Genomic DNA, 22,694 nt, shown 5'->3' with positions numbered 1-22,694 from the left:
AGGGTTTAAAATGTTATGAGCTTGCAACTGGAAACAATTTTTCATGTGACTGGGAGGCTGTTTTTCTTAAACACCTTGCTAAGTGTGCATTGATAGCGTTGCATGTAAACTGACCTACTATACTGTTTTTGCTGGCAATAACATCATTTATTTGAATTTATTGGCAGCTATTTTTTAAGGAGTGATAATATTATCTAGTGTGTCCTGCTGAGAGAATTGTTTGTAAACATGCCAGGAGAAACTAATGTAGAAAACACTTGAAACTGGTTCCTCTCTGAAAATCAGAGGGGGAAATAAGCTGAGGGATATATCTAAATATTTATAGATATACACTTTTTTAACTAGGTAAGCAATTCATATGAAAATGTCCAGGCCAAAAGAGTTTCTATACCAGGAAGACCTCTGTTCTTCCCCAGAAGACTTGTGTTCTTCCCCAAGTGCTTCTGTTGTAAAGTGTCTTGTTCCTTAAGTGGGCATTATGTTACTGTATTTTATAGGTACCTTTCCAGAAGAAATTTAATTACATCGTCATTTTAGATGGTAAGAATGAACTCCACAGTATACAGTTCCCAAAAACTGAATTCATTTTTAATGTGCCATCTGTTGCTGCGATACAATACAAAGATAAATAGTTGAAAAAGAGAAACAGAATTGACAAGAAAGAGAAATGGGTTTTGATTTGCCCTTTCATCACGCACATAAAACAACATAAGCTCAATCAATGCACAGAAATGAAAGCTAATACATAATAGCCATTGGTCCTGAATTTTCCCCACCTATTGTTTCAAGTCCTAATTAAGAAAGAGGAGATGTGAGTTAGTGCAGCTCCTGCTGCCTGCCCAGGCTTGGGCTCCTGGTGGGTGTGGGGAGAACTCTCCCACCCTGCTGAAGGTGGGCTGGTTGTGCCACGGCTCCATTCCTTGGGAAAAGGGAGAACCAAGACGTGAGAACTCATAAAAGCCCTTGCCAGGAAGGTTTAATCAGTGCTTTTTATGAAAAGGATGTTGATGGATAGTTTGGGATCCTTTACCAGAGAGATCCCCCACTCTAATGCCGTGCTTTCAGACAGCTTGAAGCTGTGATTAATATTTAGCAAAGTGATGTATGGGGAGGCTTGAAAGCTGAGGTTATTTACTATGTATAATTAGCTATGGTTATTATTTGTAAAAGACACTTTGTGGATTCTAGATGTAAGTAACAAAGCCCAGTAAGAGGGTTTTTATTAGTTATAAAGATAAGTTAGTATCAAAAAGGTGTTCTGTAAAGCCCATTATTCAAATGTTTGAAAAGAAATATTGAATGAAATTATAAGCATAAAGCCTTTCTTCTTCAGGGACACATGCTTCTATAAAGATTTTCTGGTGAGATAAGTTTGTCTATTCCTCATCTTCCCTTCCCTCCTTGTGTTTAAAATGAAATACCTTTCAGAGACATCTGTGTGTAGACTCTCAAAGCTTTAAAGGAACAACAGGGTAAGGAAATGAGCATTGTTAGCTCAGTGAAATAAATTCCACCTGACACTTTAGGGTGACATTGCTTGCTTCAACAGGAGGAGAGTAAAGAAAGAATTTCTATCTTCCCTATGATAGGAAATATCCCTTTATTATCAGACCCAAAGTATATTAAATAATAATAATAAAAAAAATAATTTACCACTTTTTTCAGGTTGCTGAAGTGCCATGTTGAAGAAATGGGAAGTGGTTTAAATAAAGCACTTGGTATGTGTACATGTACATACATGTCCTTTCTCATCAGCACATTTTAGGGTCAAGTGGTAAAAGAGTTAGATATGTAGAATTTGGTATGTTTGAGATTCCCCTCTTCCTCTGAGAGCTAGACACCTCAGAGAGTTGAAGACTTCATAAATAACTCAAGATAGAGATTGTGTTGGGTTTTTTTTTGCTTTATTGTAACAAAAAAACCCCAACCCCCAAAAAACCAAACTAAACCAACCAACCAGACAAAAAAAATAAAAAGAGAAAAAAAATCCCTACGTATTGTGTGGCAGACTAGGGATAAATAGGGAAGCGTATTTTTCTATGGATATTGTGGTAAAATTGGGTAATTGGAAGGGGGTTTTGTGCCTGATTTAAAAAGGTTTGTAGGAGTTCCCATCCCAGGTAGCTCTTAAAATTGAAAGACCCCTTGGGCATCTGCTGCATAAGAAAATTTCAACTTGGCCTTGAGAAACTGTATGCAAATTTCCTTGAAGCACTCTCAGTTTATTTATCTCTCTTCCATTTAGTGCATATCAACCAGATTTCAGGAATTCAGCAAATCTGATCAATTAAATTATACACTTGATATATATTAAAAAATATATGTGATAGAAATTTAATGATGTGATAAAAGTCGTGGTTCTGATCGGGGCTCTATCCCACTAATCTTGGTGATTCCTCCTTTAAAAGTTAGTTGTTTTGGGAAGAAAACGAAGGAGAGATGGTGTTGGTGATGCTTTCTTGTGGCTTTATTACATCTGTGCATCCTTCTGTGCTGATCATGACAGTAATTCCAAAGAACACTTTCTGACTTCTGTACTGAAATACGTGTGGGAATAATGGAGTTTTGTTGTGTCTGATCTCAGGTTGGCTTTATTATGCAAAACCAGCGAGCAGCTTCTAGTGCTCAGAGAAATCCTGGTGGAACATATTAACAAAAGCGTGAACAATTACTCTTTACTGACTGTCAAACGATGCAAGCCTTGTCCTCAGTTACAGGGAACATGGTTTAGTTTTGTTTTATGTTGTTGTTGTTGTTATTTAATTGTGGGAGAAAGAAGTTTTCCTTCATACCTCTCTCTTCATCTCAGTCTCATTCATATTCTCCTCTTCTTTTCCCTTTCCTTTCTTTCTTTTTTGTTTTCCTACAGATTTCTAAATCTGATTAGCAATCACTACAGCCTGAAAAATAGGCCATTGTTTCCATCCAAAATTTGCATTTATCTCCACTTAGGCCTTTTTAGCAGAGGGGTAATAAAAGAAACCATTTCAGTAATTTTTGAAGAATTATGTTCTCTTGCTTTTTGGATTTTTTTTTTTTTTTTAAGCAAGAATTTTTTTTTTTTGACCTTTATAATGAGGATATTTAGCTCTGCAGGAAAAACTGCTGTTTGAACAGACATCTTCAGAAATGTGCTGTATCAAAATGGCTACATTCAGGAGGCAAAATAGCCTCATTTGTTTTACTGCTTTTCTTCAGTGATTAACACTGTTGCTGAGAGTTCTAGTTTAATTCTTGTTGTTTCAATTTCAGAAGAGTTTGGGAGTATTTATCAAGGTTTAGGCAGAGTTAGAAGTTTGAGAAACAGCCTTCAGTAAGTACTTATATAGTTTATGAATTCTTTATATTTTTGCTGTGTAGAGTTAATAGACTGAACAAAACAGCTGTGTGTAGTATCAAACCATTCAGTCCAGCTATGGTACTAGAAGGATTATCTATAAAATTAGTGTTTACATCTTGATTTTTGGTGGAGATTTTTTCCCCTCCCCTATCTTCTGGCAGGGGGCAGCAGGCAGATAGGTGTTTATTTCAACTTTATGCCCTGAATGGAGAGAGCATGACCATATGCAGTATTCACCTTCAGGGGGTGAGGAAAAGCCTGTGTGACAAATCTCCTCTTTCCAAGACGCAGAGACAGAAGAATATATGTAAAAAATAAAATACTAAAAAATCATCTGACCTCTACTTCCCCCCCCCCCTTTTTTTTTTTTCCCCCAGAGGAAAAACTTAGTGCAAAGCCCATGGTTTTAAAGATGAGGATTTTGTGTGTATGTGGCAGTGCTTTTGCTCTAAGGAGACTCTGAAGACAAATCTGATAAAGGAAGAATAAACCTCTGTTCTGATCTTGCTGGGAGCAGCTTTTGCAACGCTTGGCGAGTATTCAGCTCTGTAAAGCATCTCTTCAAACTCTGATTTCTACCATCCCTTTAGCAAATCCTAGTGCTGTACAGTTCTGTTAAATATTTTTGTCCTAATCGTTCCTCGTAGCCGTGTGAGCTGCGTCCCCAAATTCTCACGTGACGCTTCTGTTTGTTTGACCTTCCTTATCGGTGCTGCTCTGACTGTGGCTACACTGAGACTCCCCACTGCTGGAGCAAGAGATTGTGGTCGTGGCAGCTGCACGTTTTTCTAGATGCAAAACCAAACTGTTCCCTGGCACCTTTGCAGCACCTCTGAGTGGTGATCCAGGTGTTGAGCCCCCATCCCAACGCGCCACAGACGCTTCGTTTCGGTGCTGTTGAGCCTCTGTGAGACCCCAGTGTAGCAGCTTGCAGCTTTGGAAAAGACTTTTCTCCAGGAAAAGATCAAATTCTATTACCTGCTTCATGGGAAAATATTCTGCCTTCCTTAGGGTGGTTTTGTTTGGAACTTTTACAGATGGTTCAAGTTCAGGCCAAAAAAGAGCAAAGACGTGCAAAACAGCAAAGACTTGATGAGGAGCAGTTGAGGGAACTCAGGGGGTTCTGCCTGGAGGAAAAGAGGCTCAGGGGAGGCCTTATCTCTGTCTACAACTCCCTGTTGTAGCCAGGAGTTATAGCCAGGTGGGAGTCAGTCTCTTCTCCCAAGTAATGAGCGATGGCACAAGAGGAAATGGCCTCAAATTGTGCCAGGGGAAGTTTAGGTTGGATATTAGGGAAAATTTCTTCACTGAAAGGATTGTGAGGCATTGGAACAGGCTGCCCCAGGGAAGTGGCTGAGCCACTACTTCTGAAGGCATCTGAAAGATGTGTGGGACTTAGGGACATGGTTTAGGTGTGGCCTTGGCAGTGCTTGGTTAACAGTTGGACTTGATGATGTTAAAGGTCTTTTCCAACCTAATTGATTGTATGATTCTGTTCTGTGCAAATCTGATGTATTTGCAGTAGTAGTGTTCTGCTTATCCTGATGGGTTAAGAAGCTCTGCTCCTCCAAACCCATGTTTTGCTGCTGGAAGGCTTTAAGGCAGGGCAGTTGGTGCTGCTGGAGCTCAGCAGCTTGGTGACACTCAGAAATGTTCTCCTCAGGTTTATTTCTCCGTATTTGGCTGTACAGCAGCTGCCTCCCTGGAGCATGAAGGTTGTGAACTTGATTGCTCCTGACCTGGCAGGTGTCAGTGGGAGCTGAACCCTGAAAACAGAAGAGAGAGAGAGAAAAAAAATAACTATAAAGCTAATTTTATGTCCAACTAACAATTAGATTCTGGTAGGGTAGTGCAGTGAAGAATATTCCTGACTCCATAGGTTGTTCTGAATGTTGGAGCTGAAGCCTCTTCTACAACCCTGAAAAAAATAAGGCTGTTCCTTAATAAAATGTGTGGCAGCACAGAGTGGGACACCAGCATATATATTTTCCATTTTGCTTGCTTTGTTATTAGGCTTTGGTTAAGCTTGATTAACTGTCTGTGTCCAAGGTTTTATATATGTTTCCTTTTTTAGCTGCAATAGAAAACAGTAAAAGTGTGTTTTGCTGTGGAAAGGGAATGTTCTGTTCACTTAGTAATTAAAATGGTATTGAGATGAAAATGCTGTAAATATATCATGGAAGATAAGGGGACTAAACACCAGAGGGACAAATTATCATAGATCCAGGTGTGTTATTTTAACTATCCTGTATAATTCAGTATCTCAGATACCAGTTTATTAAGTGATCAGACTAGATAACAATGTTTGAGTTGATGTTCAACTTGTAAAAAGGCCACAGCAAATTATATAATGTTATACCTTTCTGTAAAATCAGTCAACAATGTTCAGGTGTAAAAATTGAGACCAGGGCCACCATATGGGCATGTCTTGCACATCTGACAGGCAGATGGGTGTCTGTGTACAGCTCAGTCATAAAACAAGTGCTTTAAACTTCCACCAAATATGTTCATTTTTTTTCCAAGCCTCTGTGTGATTGTTCTATTTGTCACCTTTTTTGTATTTCTTCTTACTCCAGTTTAACAGAACCTATGGGCTTTTTTATATCTCCAAATGGCAATGCACATCTGGAAAGCACATATCAGTCATCAAAATAGCTCCAAAAGGAAGGTCTGGATTTTAGGCAGCTCAGTCAGACCAGAGGGGACCTGGGAGATCGTGGCCCTGGTAATGATAAACAGGGACAGAAATTCTGCAGCATCAGTAAGGGGAAATGCCTTCTTTGTGCACACCAGCCAAACTAAAGGAAAATAAATATAAACATAATACAGCACCTGAGCACCCCCTGCTCTCTGGCCACTGCAGTCCTTGGTGCAAATGAGGCTGTTCCTTGCTTGCAGGGCTATGTCCTGCCACTTTAACCTTTGCCAGCATAAGACTTTGACTCTCATAAAATGTCTTGAATTTGAGCCTGGAACAAACTATTTTTGCCTTGTTTTTATCTGTTTTGAAAGCACTTCAAAGTGGAGTTTCAGGCTGTTACACTGAGGTGCTGCTGCGACTGCAGGAGGGACCGACACAAGTGGTTTGTTTTCTTGAAGAGCTGAGAAATTTAAGAGCAGGAGGGGAAGGAGGAGGAAAAGGGGAGGATGCACATAAATGTTTAAGACATAAATTAAGGCAGCCACAGGGCTGTGATGACTTTTGTGTCCAATCTCCAAGCAGATTTCTATGGTCCTGCCGTTTGTGAGTTCCATTCCTTCAAATGTTGTTCTCTTTACAACGAGAACCCTTTTTTCTCTGGGTACCTTTGACCACCTTTCCCACTGGGCCTGCACTGCATGGATGGGGAAGAGATGTTGGGGTGTGTGTGTTTTCCTGGGTATTGCAAGGCTTGGGCTTTGAGTTATTTTTCATGAGTCCTACTTTCAAGGGATCAGGGGCATGCGCTTAAAATTAAGTCAGTATTCCGACTTGGATGAAATAACATAATGACTGTGTGCATGTTCTAGTTTGTGTTTCACACTAAAGCTCCAGTCGGGAATTGAAAAGAGAATGCTAATTGCTCTGGCCTCTGGTTATGTGGTATACATGCCTACAAATGCATTTTGTCCTTTGTAAATACACATTTGCATAAAATATTCTTTGTATTTGTCTTCCATTAAAGGCAGAAGTTCAGTAGCAGTGTCCCTGGCCTTCTGTTTCTGCCTGTCATTCCTTTCTGCCTTCAAAATCTTCTTGCTTTGAAGTAAATAACCGTTTTTGCTACAGATGTCTTAGTGCTATAGAGAGCTGTTAAAGTAATTGTACCTACTTCCAAAATGTATGAAAAATGAGAATTCCTGAGAAAAGGTTTTGACATCTTCTGAAAAGATAATAACAGTGTAGGCTAACAGGGAGAAAGCTGTACACTTTACTTTCAGTTTGATCACTTATTTTATACCTGTGCATTACTGTTTCTTTAATGTTCACATATAAAATTCAGTTAAATGTTGTTCCTAAAAGCTGCAGGCAAACTCTTCTGAAAATACCAAGATAATGAACTTGAACCTGAGCTTTCTCCATCAAAGAAATCATTATAGACAATGTGTTTTAGCTTTTGGCTTTATTCAGTTTAAATTCACATTTTCTCTTCCATGGGAAGAAGAAAGTGCATCTTTAAGAGGAGGTGTTTGTTAAATCAATACATACCTGTTGGTATTGCTAGGAATTGCCTTTCTGCTTTCAAATTGCTGTACAAAATACCTGAGTAGGCATAATGTCAAGAATGGAAATAATCAAAGTGTATTTAGGACTCGCTTAAAAAAATCCATTTAAAAAGTAGGAATGTGTTTTTCAGGCATTTTAAGACCATAAATTGAAACACAAGTATTTAAATTATTTTTTCAAAGAGATTCAAAACTGTAGTGTATTTGCATAGCTACTGAGTGAACTTTTTTGTCCTCAGCATTTAAGTTTTCTAGCAGTTCTGTATTTTAGAAGACTCCAGTGCCCCATAAAAAGCAAATATTCAATTTTTCAGTTACTGGGCACTGAATATTTTCCCTTCTGCTGGATTTGTTTTTATAACAGTAATTTATTTTAAAAAGAAAAAGGGAGAGAAAGTGAGAAACTAAAGAAATGAATGGAAGATTTTGGAAAAGGTCATTAAACAAGCTCTCTAAAATCTGATAGATACTGTCAAACGTTAAAATAAATATACTACCGTGGTAGAGAGGAGGTGAGTGGGGGCCCAAGCAGCACAGCTGCACAGAGCCTACACTTTGCTACCTAAACTTAACTGAAGCACTGCCATCTGATTTCATTAGCAAGAGGATTCAGAAGGTAAATGTTTGCAGTAAGAGTAACAAAACTACTTCAATTTTTACCAGTCAACAGCTACAGGGGGCTGTCAAAGGCCACTCACAAAGGCTGAGGCTCCACATTTGCCAGCACAGAACATCCCTATAGAATTTTATTTGTTTTATTTATTTATTTATTTACTATTCCTTCAGAATCAAAAAAGCGTCCAGCAATCGCTGATCTTGAAAGAGAAATGTTGAAGCCATGGTCTAAGTGTGATTCATCCTGAGTAACAGATCAAGTAGCCTTGGAAAAAACAAACATTTAAAACTGAAGTTTCATGTATTTGGACTTGCATGGGTTTGGTGGTTGGTTGTTGTTTGGGGGGGGGGATTCAGTTTAGACTGACTACAAGGAACCCAAGAGGCACTGAATGGGCTGCCAAGTGTTAAAAATGATGGAACAACAGTGTGGTACAACTAACTCATCTTTTGCATCCTGGGGTGCCCAAGGCTGCAGAACACCCTGGGGAGACCTTCTGCTGCCACCTCTCTGCCGGAGCCTGTGCAGAGCCCGCCAGACAGAAGTGACATTTATGTCCATTCTTGCAAAACCAGATCACAAAAGGCAGGCAAACACCCTTGGTTTTCAAAACTAAGCTAGTTTCTACTCTCTCACATGGTCTATTAATGCTCCAGGCAATTAATGTCACCTCTATTTTGTTTGTATTGATCCTCAGCTTGCTCATTCTCTCGTGCCTTGTTCTGTGCCAAGTTGTGGGCCAGGCTTTCTTCATCTTGACTCGGTCAAAAAGGAGACAGAGTGTGTGCTGGAGCACAGTAATTTGGGTGATGGAGTGTTATTTGTAGTGATAAACTCCTGTCCTGCAGTATGCCCCTCTTATCCCCACCATTGTTCCTTGGGGGCCGTGATCCTGTTGGAAGATACCTGTCCTAATTCATGTTAGGAAGAAATCTGATCATTTTGAACATCAAATCATTCTTAAAGGCCGGGGGTTTGTCAGTCAGGAGATCAAGGCAGTTTGTTTGAAGTTTACTCAGTTTATCAAACACAGAGAAACTGGGAGCATTGTCCCATCAAAGCTTCCAGCCCTGCTTGAAGGAGGAGGCCTGCTTTTGGCCTGCAGTTCAAAATGGGAGATTCTCTCTTGGTGCCACAGACACCAAAATTATTGCTCCTTTCTACCTTTCTTCTAGTAGGTAAAGTTTTTAAGATTTTGCACTCTGATATTTGACAGTCTTTTCCTGGCAGTTTCAAATACTGGTAGTTTCACCAGGAAACAACAAAAAAACCCCACCATGATTCCTTCTGAAAAAAAACATGTTTTGGCACAACAATAAAAATTTTTGGGGTTCGGGCTTTTTTAGAGCAACCAAGTTTACAAACCTGCATGCACACAATTGACTGGGGAATTTATATGCTTCAACAAAGACCAAGAGAATGTTTTTAAATTTCTATATAATCATTGCATTATATGAGAAGTCTTTGATGCAGATTTTAAGTTTCAGGACCTATTTTCTGTAATTACATTTGATAAGGGCTCTATCCTGTTGGTGCTCCAAGAAACATCAACCGCTTTTGTACAGATCCACTTGCAAAAATCAAGTTCAAAATAGAGTGATTTTTAGCAGTTCCCTAAATACAGTATTCCTATCCCATATTGTACACATGGCTGCAGCCTTCAAGAAAAAACAAAATGTTAAAACAGCATAGTAAGGTAGTAACCATCTTGCCTGGAGTTGTCCAGCAGCACAGGATGGTCTTTTTCAGTTTGTCACCTCTCTTGGTGGAAAGCAGTCATCTCTACTGCCTAAATCAATTGTTTTTAGTGTTCTCGTCTCCACTGGTTTAGCAATGCTGCTTTCACAGTTCTGCTGTGTTTTAGAGTTCCACTCCTGCAATCTGTAGCCTCAGGTGTGACTTAAAACTCATGACTATAACGAGTTTGGGGTTTTTCCATTGCTTCCAAGAGTGATATGGCTCTGGGAGGATGGAGAGGGAACAACCAAGGCAGCAGTCCTGGAGATGATGAGTTGTGTTGATAAGGCAATGCAGCCTGGTTGTATTTCCAGAAGAATTCAGAATATCATCTAGGAAGTGTTAGCAATAAGACTTTCACAATGTGATAAAATCTTACATCTGTAGAGAGAGACGATGGCTGGAACATCTTGTGGTTTTGTTGTTCTTTTTTCTTTTCTTCTTCTTTTGGTGATATTTTATGATTTCTTATGTTTCATGGTTCTTTTTTTCTTTTCTTTGTGTAATCTGTGCTACAGGCACAGTTAGGGCTCCATGTATTGTGAGAGATTGTACCTTCCATAAATGTGCAAGGACTGTAGATTTTATTTTTTTTTTCTCCACCCTTCCCCACAGGCTTCGTCACAACCTTGTACCCCTAGAAATAAATACATATTTTAGGGAGCAACGTTTCTCTGCTGTTACTCTGGAGGCAATCTGGTATTTGCAGTACACCTTCATACTAGGTGTGGAAGTGCACTGAGCACACCTATGTGTGACCTCTGATGTTTGTTTATCCTGATTTATGAGATCCCATGCATACTACAGGGAAGAAAAATAAATATGCAAAGTGCCAGTAGACTTTTAATGGAGTTACCCAGTATTTCTTCACAGAGGCTGACCTTGAAATTGCTTTTCATGCACAAGTCAAAATATGTAAATTAAGATCTCAAAGTGACAGTTCAAAACATGTATATAGTTTGTAAAGTTCTTACCAAAGCCATAGAAATTTCATGTTCTACAGAGGCCATTCATCAGCCTCTGGAACTGTGTGTAGCAAAGTGTAGAAAAATGGCATTGCTCGAGCACTCAGAGGGAAATTTGGTCAAAACGCTAAATTTCACTTCAGCAGGACGAGAAGTCTGCCAAAATTTGCTCATGATGTCTGTGACCATGCTCCTAGTCCAGTGTAGAGCTTCCAGCTCCCTAACAAAAGCAAAAACTAAGCAGGTATCTAAAATTGACTGATCTATGCCTAATTTTCTTTAATGACTGTTCAGAGTGTCAGAGAAGGCAAACCAAGCAGGACAACCCCCTGTTCCAACATGAAATGAGAAACTCGTGGGGCTTCCATCTCTTCCTTCCTAAATAGTGCAAATAATATAAAACCCTTTTAAATATTTCTGTTGGCTGCATTTACACGTCAAATGCTCCCAGAAACATTTTCATCTCATATTTTACCTCTTGATTTCCCTGTACTCCCATTCTCCAAGCGTTGCTTCTAATGGTTTTCAGTCCCAGCTCAAAACTTTTCCGTAATATCGAGGAGAGTGAGTGTTTTCCTCTTTACCCTCTGCCATTGTTTGCAACGTAAAAAATCAGTAAAATGAATTTCAGTTGTGTTTATGATTAGTCCCCGTCTACAGCAACCACCACATTTGGCACGGAAACATCTTCTGGAAGCAGCCTTGCAAATAAACAAGCAGATAGACTGGGATGGGGAGCAGATGAGTAGGAAAAAGCTGGGTTCCCAGTGATAAATCTATTGTGGGGATGGGAGAGAAAATTCAGGCAAAAACATTTGGTTATGTGGCAGTGCAGAGGATCAGCCATACATTATAATTAATGCCACCAGCACTAAAAAGGCATCAGGGATGTAGTAGGTGTTGATTGTTTCTTCTCTCTGTTTATACTCGTTTCCTCTCCCTTGCAGCTGTGTGGCTGTGCCAAGGAAAGCCCCCGAGAGCGAGCTTTAGCCGCTGCTCCTCTGTAACTGCATCATTACCTCACTCCAAACAAAGTCCTTTTTTTTTTTTTTGTCAATAGAGGATGAAAACATTATTGGATTCAGGAGCTCACAGTGGTCCTGTACGCAGCTAGGGATGAGGAGGATAGATTTATGAAATGGACCATTTCAAATGGCATTATCTTCCCACAGTGAGGAACACCTTTCATAAATCATGGGAGAGCACTTGGAAACTAAAGCATTTGTTATTTCTGCCATATATTGTGTTTGCATCCTCCACCATGTGATCTTGAGATGGGGGGAGAAGCCTCTGTTTTTTCTTCCCTAAGAATTAGGGCTTTTTATCTTACAATTACAGGAAAATTCAAAACAAGCTTGGCAATATGAATTTTTAACTTATTTAACAGTGTTTAGCTGCGGACACACACTGAGCCTCAGTTTTCTGGTTTGGGTATGAAGCCAACTATTTCTTACATACTTCCAATATTGCAGGGCATTCTCTGCCTCATTATGTAGCAGGAGGTCAACTGGGAAGAGGAGTTCAAGTACAGACAAAAAACTTGTTATTTTTTAAGGCTGCTGGGTTAGTGCTATTTTATGGGTATTTTTGCTTCTTAAACTCAAAGACCTTATTTTTGCTTCATTAATAAAGCTGTCTCTGATGCCTTTTGAACTCACCAACACCTATATATTGTACAGGGCGGGTAGAGAGTTCTTTCTGTTTTGTCAGTATTTTTCCTGGATTTTCACAACCCAATATTGCAATAATTTTACCAGTGAATCTGACACCACTTGGGATAAATGTAGGTCTCCATTAAACCTGTAACTAGCCTGATGTGAAAAGTCAACATTTATTACACAGTATTATTTGTGTGGATACTTTGAAATCATCCGTTTGCTCCAGAGAGGAAACTTTTGAGAATGCTACGAGATAGCAACTTGTCATTACCTGTAATGAGCCAAGGAGAAAGGCCTTGATTTTGGGAAACGTGTTTTGACCAGAATTGATAGAAAGATCAAGGTGATGGTAGTTGAAGCAAAAATTGCCTGTGTTTAAGAATAGAACAAAAGAAGGTATGAGTTGAATATTGAAGTGTGTGTTCAGAATATTACCGAGAAATTAAAAAAAATATTATATTAAATAATTTCTAATTTGAACCCCCCCCAATACTTTGAAGTTGGGAAAGGTCAGACTTCCTGCTTGTCTGTACTAGGTTAATTCTGCCTCCCCATGTACCTCTGTCAAAATTATTTTTTTCTATTACACCATTCCATGTCTTTATACCCCAGTGGAAGCATATCATACTAAAAACAAAGGACTAACTGTAGCAAGACAAAGGGTGCTGTTTCTTAAACTTCAGATGTTTGCCTTGGCTACCTGGCATTTTTTTTTGACAAATGAATGTGGGAAAGGAGCAAGTGGCTTAGTGTTTTTAATACATACATTTTTTTAGAGAGTCCATGTTAAAGTGACAGAAGTTGCATAATTTTAATAATTTGTAATTAATAGAATACTGAATGAAATGTGTTTATTTTCTTATAGACATTATTTTTTTTTTTCTTTTCTGGATGTGCTTACAAAAGCCTTTATTAAGGCCAGAGCATAGATGAGAGAAGCCTCTCGCTGCCAACATGAAGCCCAGAGCTTCCTCTGCAGTGGAAGCTGAGAGATCAAGTCAAGGTCAAACTCACTATTTATTCCTGAAATTTCTGCAGACACTGTTATTTAGATGTAATGAGCCCTGCTTGGATCCGGTTTGGAAAGATACAAAAGCTTTGAACTTTGAAGTTGGGAGGCTCCAGTTACATACGTGGGTATCTGAACCCTGAATCTGAAGGCTTGGCATTTTAGATGTTGACTTTCCACAGGGTTTAGGAGAACTTGTTCCTGTGATAGTGAAAATGTATTTTGCTGAGGGCTAAGAAACCCTTACCAGGGGTATAATCTTACCTGGTCGTGGGCACTACTCTGCTGTGCTGCTCCTGTGTTCACTGAGCATGTAGATGTGCTAGGGGAGAGAGAAAATGTGTTTTATCAGCTGTGCCAAAAATGTGTATTAAAGCTGTAAGTGGCATTCAATTCAGCAATATGCCACATTGTATTTTTATGTGAGTAAACAGGAGATGATCGTGGCTGAAAAAACACACGCTCTTTCCCATAACATGTGGGAAGCTTGTATAGGAGTTTGTTGAATACAGATAGCAGCAGCTTCTTGTGGGAAATAATGGAATCTTTTCTTCTGCAGATTTCTTAAAAGACTTGATATATAATAATATTGGTTATGTCATTACGGCAGAAGAATTGCTTTTCTAGCTGAGCTGAGGTATTGAACAGTAGTGTGTATAATGGATAAAAATGGTTCTCCTGGATAAGGAGAGACAAGTATTGTCACCCCTGTTTTGAGGTGTATGTATAGTGTATTTGTCCTTTTTTTTTTCCCCTGACATCCATTATGAGGGCACTGTGTGTGAATTTTTTTTTGCTGGTGTCAGGCTTTGAAGATCTGTACTTTGTAGCTGAGATCAGGAATTCCCCACGTACTGTTCTACCTCAGCACCTACCCAGTGAATGGCAGGTAGCAATTTTACCTGTGTTAGTATATGGGTATCACCACTTTGTTTTAATGCTTCAGTGTTTAAAGCTGTTAAATAAAGCTAGGATTCATCAAGAGCTGTATTAATAGAATTGTCAGGTAGCTGCAGTGCCTCTGATTTAAATGAGTAAGCAACACCTATGGGCAAATGATCTTTCTGCACACAGAAATTAATTACAATTCAGGACTGATGAACTTTTATGAGCTAGTTAATTTTTAAAAGATGCTGTGTATGGTTTATTGAAATTAAAAGAAAGTGACAGCTTTCTGCCCCTACCCTCATAAAATTCTGTCCTGCATATAATATTGACCTAATTTAGTTCAAAGACGATGGATCTCCTCTCTAACACTTCATTGTGTAAAGGCCAGTTGAAGGTTTCACTACTCTTCAAGTAAACAGAAAAACTTCTTGCTGGTTATCCATGTTATCTTGGCTTATGTCAGTAGAAAAGCTCTAAACTCCTCCATCCTTTGTCCTTGATTACCCTCAAAATAATTTTTTAAACAAAGTGCAGTTTAAATTCAGCATCAGGTTACAAAATACCCATTTATAGAGTGTTATGAATGAATATTGATTATAAAACAGTGCGCCATATACCACAGGATTGCAGATATTTTTATGGTGTGGATCTTCTCCTGGTGAAAAGATTTCATGGGCCACTGCCCTCCCTAATTATGACTGCAGGACACAGCTCACTTCCCATTCAAACCGGGACCACATTGTCTTTTATTCGTATTCACATAACATTCTTGTGGGAAAGTAAAGCAGCAGCTTATGAGAAAAGGTAATATTATGAAGACATTTTGGTTGGTACTGTCCCAAGAATCTGGCTATGGGTTGCTGCTGTTTAAGTCAGTTGTAAAAAGCAAATTACTTTGAGCAATGGCAAGCAGTGAATTTACTTCTTTTCTTGCTACTCTTATGAGTCTTCCTTCCTCTGATGACCTTCACAAACCCACAAACCTTTCAAACCTCTGTTTTATGGTCAAAATTTTGTAGAAACCTGTTTTTTTGGTCCTGAAGTTGCCTTTTTTGCTGTGATACTTCACCTCCTTGACCAACACAGGGGTTTTTGTAGAAATTCATGCCATGTCCATGAAACCTCACAGACCAAACCAGTGTTGGACTATCCAGTGCTCCACTTCAGCCAGCATGGATCTGCAAGGAGGAGTCTTTCTGGGGTTCAATGCCCCAATAGCATCTAATCAATTTTTTGAATTAACCTATCCAATAGACAGGACAAGAAATTAGCCTTCTCTTAAATATTTAAAATGTCTAGCAAAGAAGTGGAGAAAGTCCAAAGAAATGTGAAACCAGGATAGCACTTTTCACACTCAGCAGGTGAGTCTAATAAATATTATACTTTCTGAAGCCACTTAAATATTTACTTCTTGCCTGTGCCTGAAGCAAAAAAGACAGAAACACTGATATTTCAAAATTTAAGGAAAAATAAATGGGAGCAAGAAGACTCCTGCATTTATATCTTACCCTATAGCTAAATTTCTGCATCTGTTGTAGGACAGGTGCGTCAAGGATTTTCAGTATAAGCTCAGATGAGATTGAAAAGGTGTTTCCTTTTCTTTTGGAAGGTTCTATTGAGAAAGCCTCGAGCACAGCTGCTCCAACTGGACGTTCGCATGAGGAATGTTAATTTTCATGCTCCAATACAGAAATCTCAAGTTTCCTGGGTGAATTAGCTGTTAATGGATTTCTAAAATGTACCACCAGTGGCGTGGGAGAATGTAGTCTGTGCTGAGGCCAGAAAACACAGGCTGTAATCAGATAACCTGTTATTATAATAAAGCCAGGGGATAATACTTTGCATTGCTCAGTTTAGTAATTGGTCTGCCCCATATCCTACAGGCTTTGCAACTATAAAAAATGATGGTTCACCTATCAACTATTTATAACAGTTTTTACTTCCTGTGTATTCTAAATTGAAAATGTAATTTCATATCTATAAAAGTGAAGTATATAGAAGTGTCCCAAAATAACATGTTAGGCTGCTTTCACAACCGTTTCAGGGCATTGGTCTTCTCTGGCAAAGCTCTGGTTGATTTACTTTGCAGTGGGTATATAATAATGTCATTGACAAAACACTAGTAATTAAAGAACTGTTTTTCTTAGATTACAGTTTTGTGACCAAGGACAGGCTGCAAGAAGTCAAAGGAATGAACAGAATCTGATGATTTTCAGAACACGTCAGGGAAAATGTGTATTCACTTGAAAACCCAGGAGATCAGAGTGTTTGTTAGGTTGTTTCACTTTTTATGAAACAGTTATTCTTTAAGTCGGTCAGTTACTGTCTTCCTGTTTTTCTGTGGTCACTGTATATCCACTGCATTTTTTTGGGATAGACAATTTTTTATGAGTTTAAATGTGCGCTCATGTGGACACAAGTGTGGTTTTTAGTGTATAGCTGTGCTGCAGTTGCTTATTTAGCTGAATGGTACAGTGCATGTGTGCACTTCTCCCTGTACTTCAGCCTGGAACCTGCTGCTGTGGTGCTATTTTTGTTAACATCTGTGCTTTTATGACAGCTGGTTTTGTGTTTTCATGCTTATTGTTTAGCTTGCCTACATGTTTGTCAGCCAGTGCCTCCCACTAACTTTTGAACTCAAGCTCATTTCAACCAAATAGGTCTGAAGTCTCAAGATAGCTGAGTTTCTCCTAAATTACAGAAAGCTGGCAGTTAAGCAGCAGACACAGACTCAAATTAGCGCTCTTGCTGTAGGAAAGGTAGGGAAAATTCAGCTTTTACATCTACTCAGTGGCTGCTGTTTGCCAGTTGGCACATGTGCCCTGGGCAGCCGGGCAGAACTCCAGGCTGGACACAAAACACTCCTGCCCTGCTGTTGGGACAATACAGAGGTGAGGAACATGCAGGAGCTGAGGGTACCTGGGGAGGTGATTCTGTAGGGATGGAGTCCTAGTGGTTAGAAAGGGATTGGAGGCACTGCAGATGGGGTTGAGGACACAGGGAGGGTAATGAGGTGCTTTGGGATGGGTAGGTGACTACTTTTCTTATGAGGAGCGAATGCAATGGACACAAACCACACATTTGTTCTGATTACATGTTCGTATTTTAGCTTAGTCTAATTACTGCTTTTGACTCAGCTCAACACATAATGTTGCATGTCATGCTGTCCTACTTTTAATTTCACAGCTGAACACATTTCTGTTGTTCTAATCCCCTTTTCCAAGCCTTGCTTTCCTCCATCTGGAGGACATGCAAGGTGTTTGACCAGCAGTACTAACAGTACCTTTGCATGATCCTTTGGGGAATATCAGTAGAAACATAGACAAAATACTTCTTCAGGTGCTGATTATCCATTTTCTGTAAAAAGTGGAGCTAGTGTTGCTGGGCTTTTCCTGTGTCACATGTTCACCAAGATGATGAGATAGGCCAGCTGGACCTGGTGAAGGCATTAGGATCAGCAATTGCAGCCAAGAATGGGAGGAACAGATGAAAGTCTGATAACAAATTTTGTAAGGGAAGAGACAGTTTAAATAACTTAGTGTTGACTCAGATGGCTTCTTTCTGAAAGAATCTGTCCAATTCAAGATAATCCCTTTTTTTATTTTGCTTGAAAATGTGTTTTTTGCAAATCTTAGATGATGCTCAGTTGGGGTTTTTAATCATAAGGAAAATCCAGTTTAGTACCAGCCCTGCAAAAGTATGTAGTTTTTTCCTCAGTCTGTTTATTTAGCTTGTGATTACTAATGGTATGATCTGGAGACATGTTTTAAGATGTACAAATATCTCTGGCACACGGTGACCTAAGAAAATATTTGGATTCAATCTAGTGCATCTTTTTTCTTGATCACGAAGTGAGGTGAACTTATTCTCCCCCAAAATTGCTATCAGTATTTTCTGAGTCATATTTCAACATTTCTGACTTGATTATGCTGATGAAAATACTTCACCACTCTTTGTCAGCAGTCATTTGGGAGATGGATTCTTATGCTTAAAGAGTGTTTTATTTTAGAGTGTGGATAGCTATAACAAAGTTTGTGTGCATGCTCTGTCTTTGGCAGCTGTACATCAAAATTTCAACTGGAGCATCGTAACCCCTCTGAGCTGGACATGCACTCATTAAATAAAGACTCTCTTAAATGTATCTCTTAAATACCTGTGCTGTGACTGCTGGGCTGCTCAGGGAAGCAAGGATAACCTTTCTGAAAGCCTGTTGCTCTATCTGTGGAATTGCTTGATGTCATCTGCAGTACCTGCTGTAGGAGCTGGAGAGAGTGAGACTTGTAGGTGTGGAACTGGTAGATAGAACTGCTGTGCCATTTCTTATGTTACTGTATTTAATTATTTATATTCCTTGGTGAAGTCAGTCCAAAAGAGCATAGGAGTAATTCTGTGACTTCAATGACCTTTTGGTGTGTGCTCATTGTCCAAGAAAGAATGGTAAACCTAAGAATTTATTATGAAAGTTATGTTGTACATTACAAGAAACATGAAAAAATATACAGCATTTTTATGTTTAGTTTTTATGTCGCCTTCAGTGGTTAGAGAAAATTCTGTACTTTAACCTTCTATTATATTTTTAAATTTATTAAAGTGATTAGTTTTAATACTGTCAAAATTATTTCACTGTCTCAATAAAAAACATGGGAAATTCACTAAAGAGCTTTGTTTCTCATGTCATCAAAAATTATCCTACTCTAAAATTCTAAATTATGCATCAGTAACAGTTGAAGGAGAAAGACTGGAATTGAGCAATTTTGTCTATGGCTTGTATTGCAGCTAAGTTTATGAGGACTGTTATACCCAACGACTAATGGAAATGCCTTGCCAAAAACTTTATCACAGTGATAAGAATAAAAATTTTATGTTATTTACTTCATTGAGCACCAGAAAATACATATTTGTAAAAATCAGCTGCTTAATCTGTATGCCATGCAGGTCTGTTCTAAAGTATATCACTGGATTTACTGAATGGGACTGCTACCAGTTTTTAAATTTACACCTGACTGTTTTGAGAAACATGACATCAAATAAACAGAAGGAACATAAGAAAACACAACCCTGACAACTAATAACTAGTTGTTAGTCCATGGTTTTCAAGGTCTGTGACAGAATGTCTTTATATATAATAATTGTTTTTATGTAGTAGTGTAAGATTTATGATGTCCTTAACAATTCATACCCTAAGAGTTTGTGATTTATAAATTATGTGCCAGTGTGCCAAAGAATGCCTGTTCTGCTTAGGGTTCTGTTGTTTGGTTGTTTGTTGTTTGTTTGTTTGTTTTTTTTTGGGGGGGATTGTTTGTTTGGTTTGGTTTTGTTGTTTGGGGTTTTGTTGTTACAATGTTACAGTGGTGCCTTTTTTGTGGAGCTGTTGTAATGAACAGTAATACAATGCAGTATTATTCATTAAAAAGTCATTATTTGCAAATAATTATCTTGAAGTAGTATTTCAAACACTACAAATAATTTGTCTCAGTGCAGCTGGTAACTCTTGGCGTTTTTTTGATAGACACCTTTGCATGAGAGTGGGAGGGAGCCCAGCTATTTATAATTGTGTTTGTCATATCTTGAATTTATTCCTCCCAGTTCTCTTGAATCCTGAATGGGTTCTTCTCATGGATGTCCCTGCCAAACGTATGAATTTTTATAGGCTTTTGTCTGAGAAGTGTTTTGAAGGTATATGTTCTCTTGGCTTGTCAGTATTCCTTGAAGCTTTTGTTTTAGGGTTTAATATGGCTTAAATTGCATTTTTAGTAAGTGCTGCATAAACTAGGAGGTTTCTGCTGATGTCCTGACCTGTAGCTTGACCTCCTGCCACTTCCTGATGGACACTTGTCCACAGCCAGCCCCAGTGTCATCTTTTGAAAATGGGGATTATGAAGAAAGTGAAAATTCAAGTTTATGAATATCTGTAGTAAGAGGGAAAGTCTCCAAAATAGATGTTCAGGATCCATCTATAACTGCACTTCAGTGGTGCGACCTTGGAGCACACAAAGTCATTGATGTGTGTTTTTAAGTGTGTTCACTTCCCTCACCCATACAGTTTATAAAGCACAAAGAGGCTTCTTCGAGGTCACAGAGAAAAGCAGCCTTTCCACAAATACCTCCATGGTAGCAAACCTGGTCTGGAATATCATCCTTGTCTGCCCTGAACCCTTCATTTCCCAGAGACCACGAATTTGTCTGTGCAGAACAGAGATGTCACATCTCCTGGTGACTGAAGGAGGTGTTGTATCTGTGAGAAGGATGGGGCCCAAGGCCTGCATACCTTTAATTTTGTGTCTTTTTCCTGTGAAACCTCTGTAATTCATAACACAGTCACGTTATTCAGGAATATTTCCTTAGACAGATTCTATCTCTGAGAGCTTAAGTCGAGGGATTTTCAAACAGTCACTTGATTTATGTGTGTGAACATGTAGCTCATAAGAGGAGTTTATTTTACAACTTCTTTAGTACTATGCACCAGAACACCTCCAGTAATTTTAACGCACTTAATGTTCTTTTTCTTCTGTTCTCAACCCTTCTGCCATGTATGAGTGTAAGTTGATTTCTCATCATTTTAGGAATTTGGTAAAATTACATGGTGAGGAAGGGGACTGATGCTTCCATTTTGATTTCATTCTGTGGTTCTGGTGGTTTATTGTCACTGTGCCAGAGATAGATAGAATTTCAGTTCTCAATCCTGTCTTCAGCTTCATTTGCTACATATTTGTATGTTTGTTGCTGTGTGAACCCTTTTTGTGTGAGTAGATTTAAATTGTGCCCTTGTAAAAACACAAGTCCTAAATCATTACTTTTTCATAGTTTGAAGACTTACCTTTCTGAAAGTCAAGTGTCATCTGAATTTATTTTTCAGTCCATCACTAATCCTGAGATGAGTGAAATACTGTGTTGTCTTTTTAAAACTGGGACTGACTGACTGAGTGTTCAACCACAGTTGCTTTTTGAGGTTTTGATTCCTATTGAAATGGTCCTTTTAATGTCATCTTTAATTTAATCAGATAATGTCATCAAAATAACATTTACTCTATTACTGCAAATTCACTGCATTATTAGCTAGTGTAACTAGACAAAAAAAAGATAGTATGAACCCCCATGGAAATCTATGCTTCCAGGAAAAATGGATACAGTTCATAGAAGCTCTATATTTAATTTGCAATTTCAAAGCACTCTCTATGGAAAGATTTTATGATTCTGAAATAATTTAAAAACACTTTTCAATAGAACCTATAGCACCCACCAATTTAGCCTGATTTTTCAGATTATCATTCCTTTGCACAGTTTTAAAGTAAGTTGAACAAGACATTCAACACAGTCACAGAAATATTCTTTTAAGTCTATCACTCTTTAAAAGGGTGGGTCTTGGATAAATATTTGTATCCATGAATTGAAAGTCAATTGACTTTCCTTTCTAGAACGGGTGCTTTAAGATTTGGTGTCATTTTATTTTTCATTTTAGAATCTTATACAAACCTTGATGGGTTGTAACATGTTTTAAGATTTAGACAGATTTGAGAGTCCCTTTCTGTGACCTCTGCTGACAGCCTGAATTTTCAGCACTGCCAGCATTCTCTCTTCTAGATCATTCTCATCAAAATCCTAGGATTTTTTTTTCTGTTTAAAATAATATGAATTATTCCTTGTAAAATATTCCATTACTGATGCAGAAGTGTTTTGTACAGTGTGCTTTCTGTCATTCCTGACCAGAAATAATCTCTGATACTCAAAGAATTCCTGAAATGAGATGCAACTCCGCTGAATTTACTGGTAATTAGCAAAACTGAGGAATGCAGAAGGGAACAGAGAGCAGGAGTAATCACTGTTGCTTAGGAAGGAAGGGAGAATTGTTTTGCATTTAGTAAGAACAAACTTTTTAAAAGTACATATTCAGTTGGTGATGTTGAAAAGGCACCTTCAAGTTATTGCATGTTTATGCAATGTGACTGTTTAGTTTGCACCAGAAAAGTACTAGAAATGTAAAACTGAAAAAAAAAAAAAAAAAAGCACATCTGGTTATTTTAATCCTGTCTGGAAGAGAAGATTATTAAAATCTACTAAACCCACGTCATGGATTTCTGTCCCATTGCTTAGTGTTTGATAGGTTTAAGGAAGTATCTGAGTGTTTGACGTTATATTAGAACTTTATAAGATTTATGAGTATTTCTCCTCTATTTTTTTGTGCTTCTATTTGTTGCCATAAATTAGGAGACTTTGTCTTCTTAATTCAGGGTTTCTTCTCATCCTTTGAAATACCAAATCCTGAAAATAAACCTGC

General features: G+C 38.5%; 1 protein-coding gene across 2 annotated transcripts in view; it reads left to right on the top strand.

Moving 5' to 3' along the window:
• Positions 1-22,694, top strand: part of WWOX (WW domain containing oxidoreductase) — a 494,815-nt gene that overhangs the window by 338,744 nt on the left and 133,377 nt on the right. The window lies entirely within an intron of this gene.

Source organism: Corapipo altera, unplaced genomic scaffold (genome assembly GCF_003945725.1).
Source record: "Corapipo altera isolate COAL_440 unplaced genomic scaffold, ASM394572v1 62, whole genome shotgun sequence".
Classification (NCBI taxonomy): domain Eukaryota; kingdom Metazoa; phylum Chordata; class Aves; order Passeriformes; family Pipridae; genus Corapipo; species Corapipo altera.
Note: the sequence above shows the minus strand (reverse complement) of the source record. Positions and strands in the feature narration are given on the sequence as shown.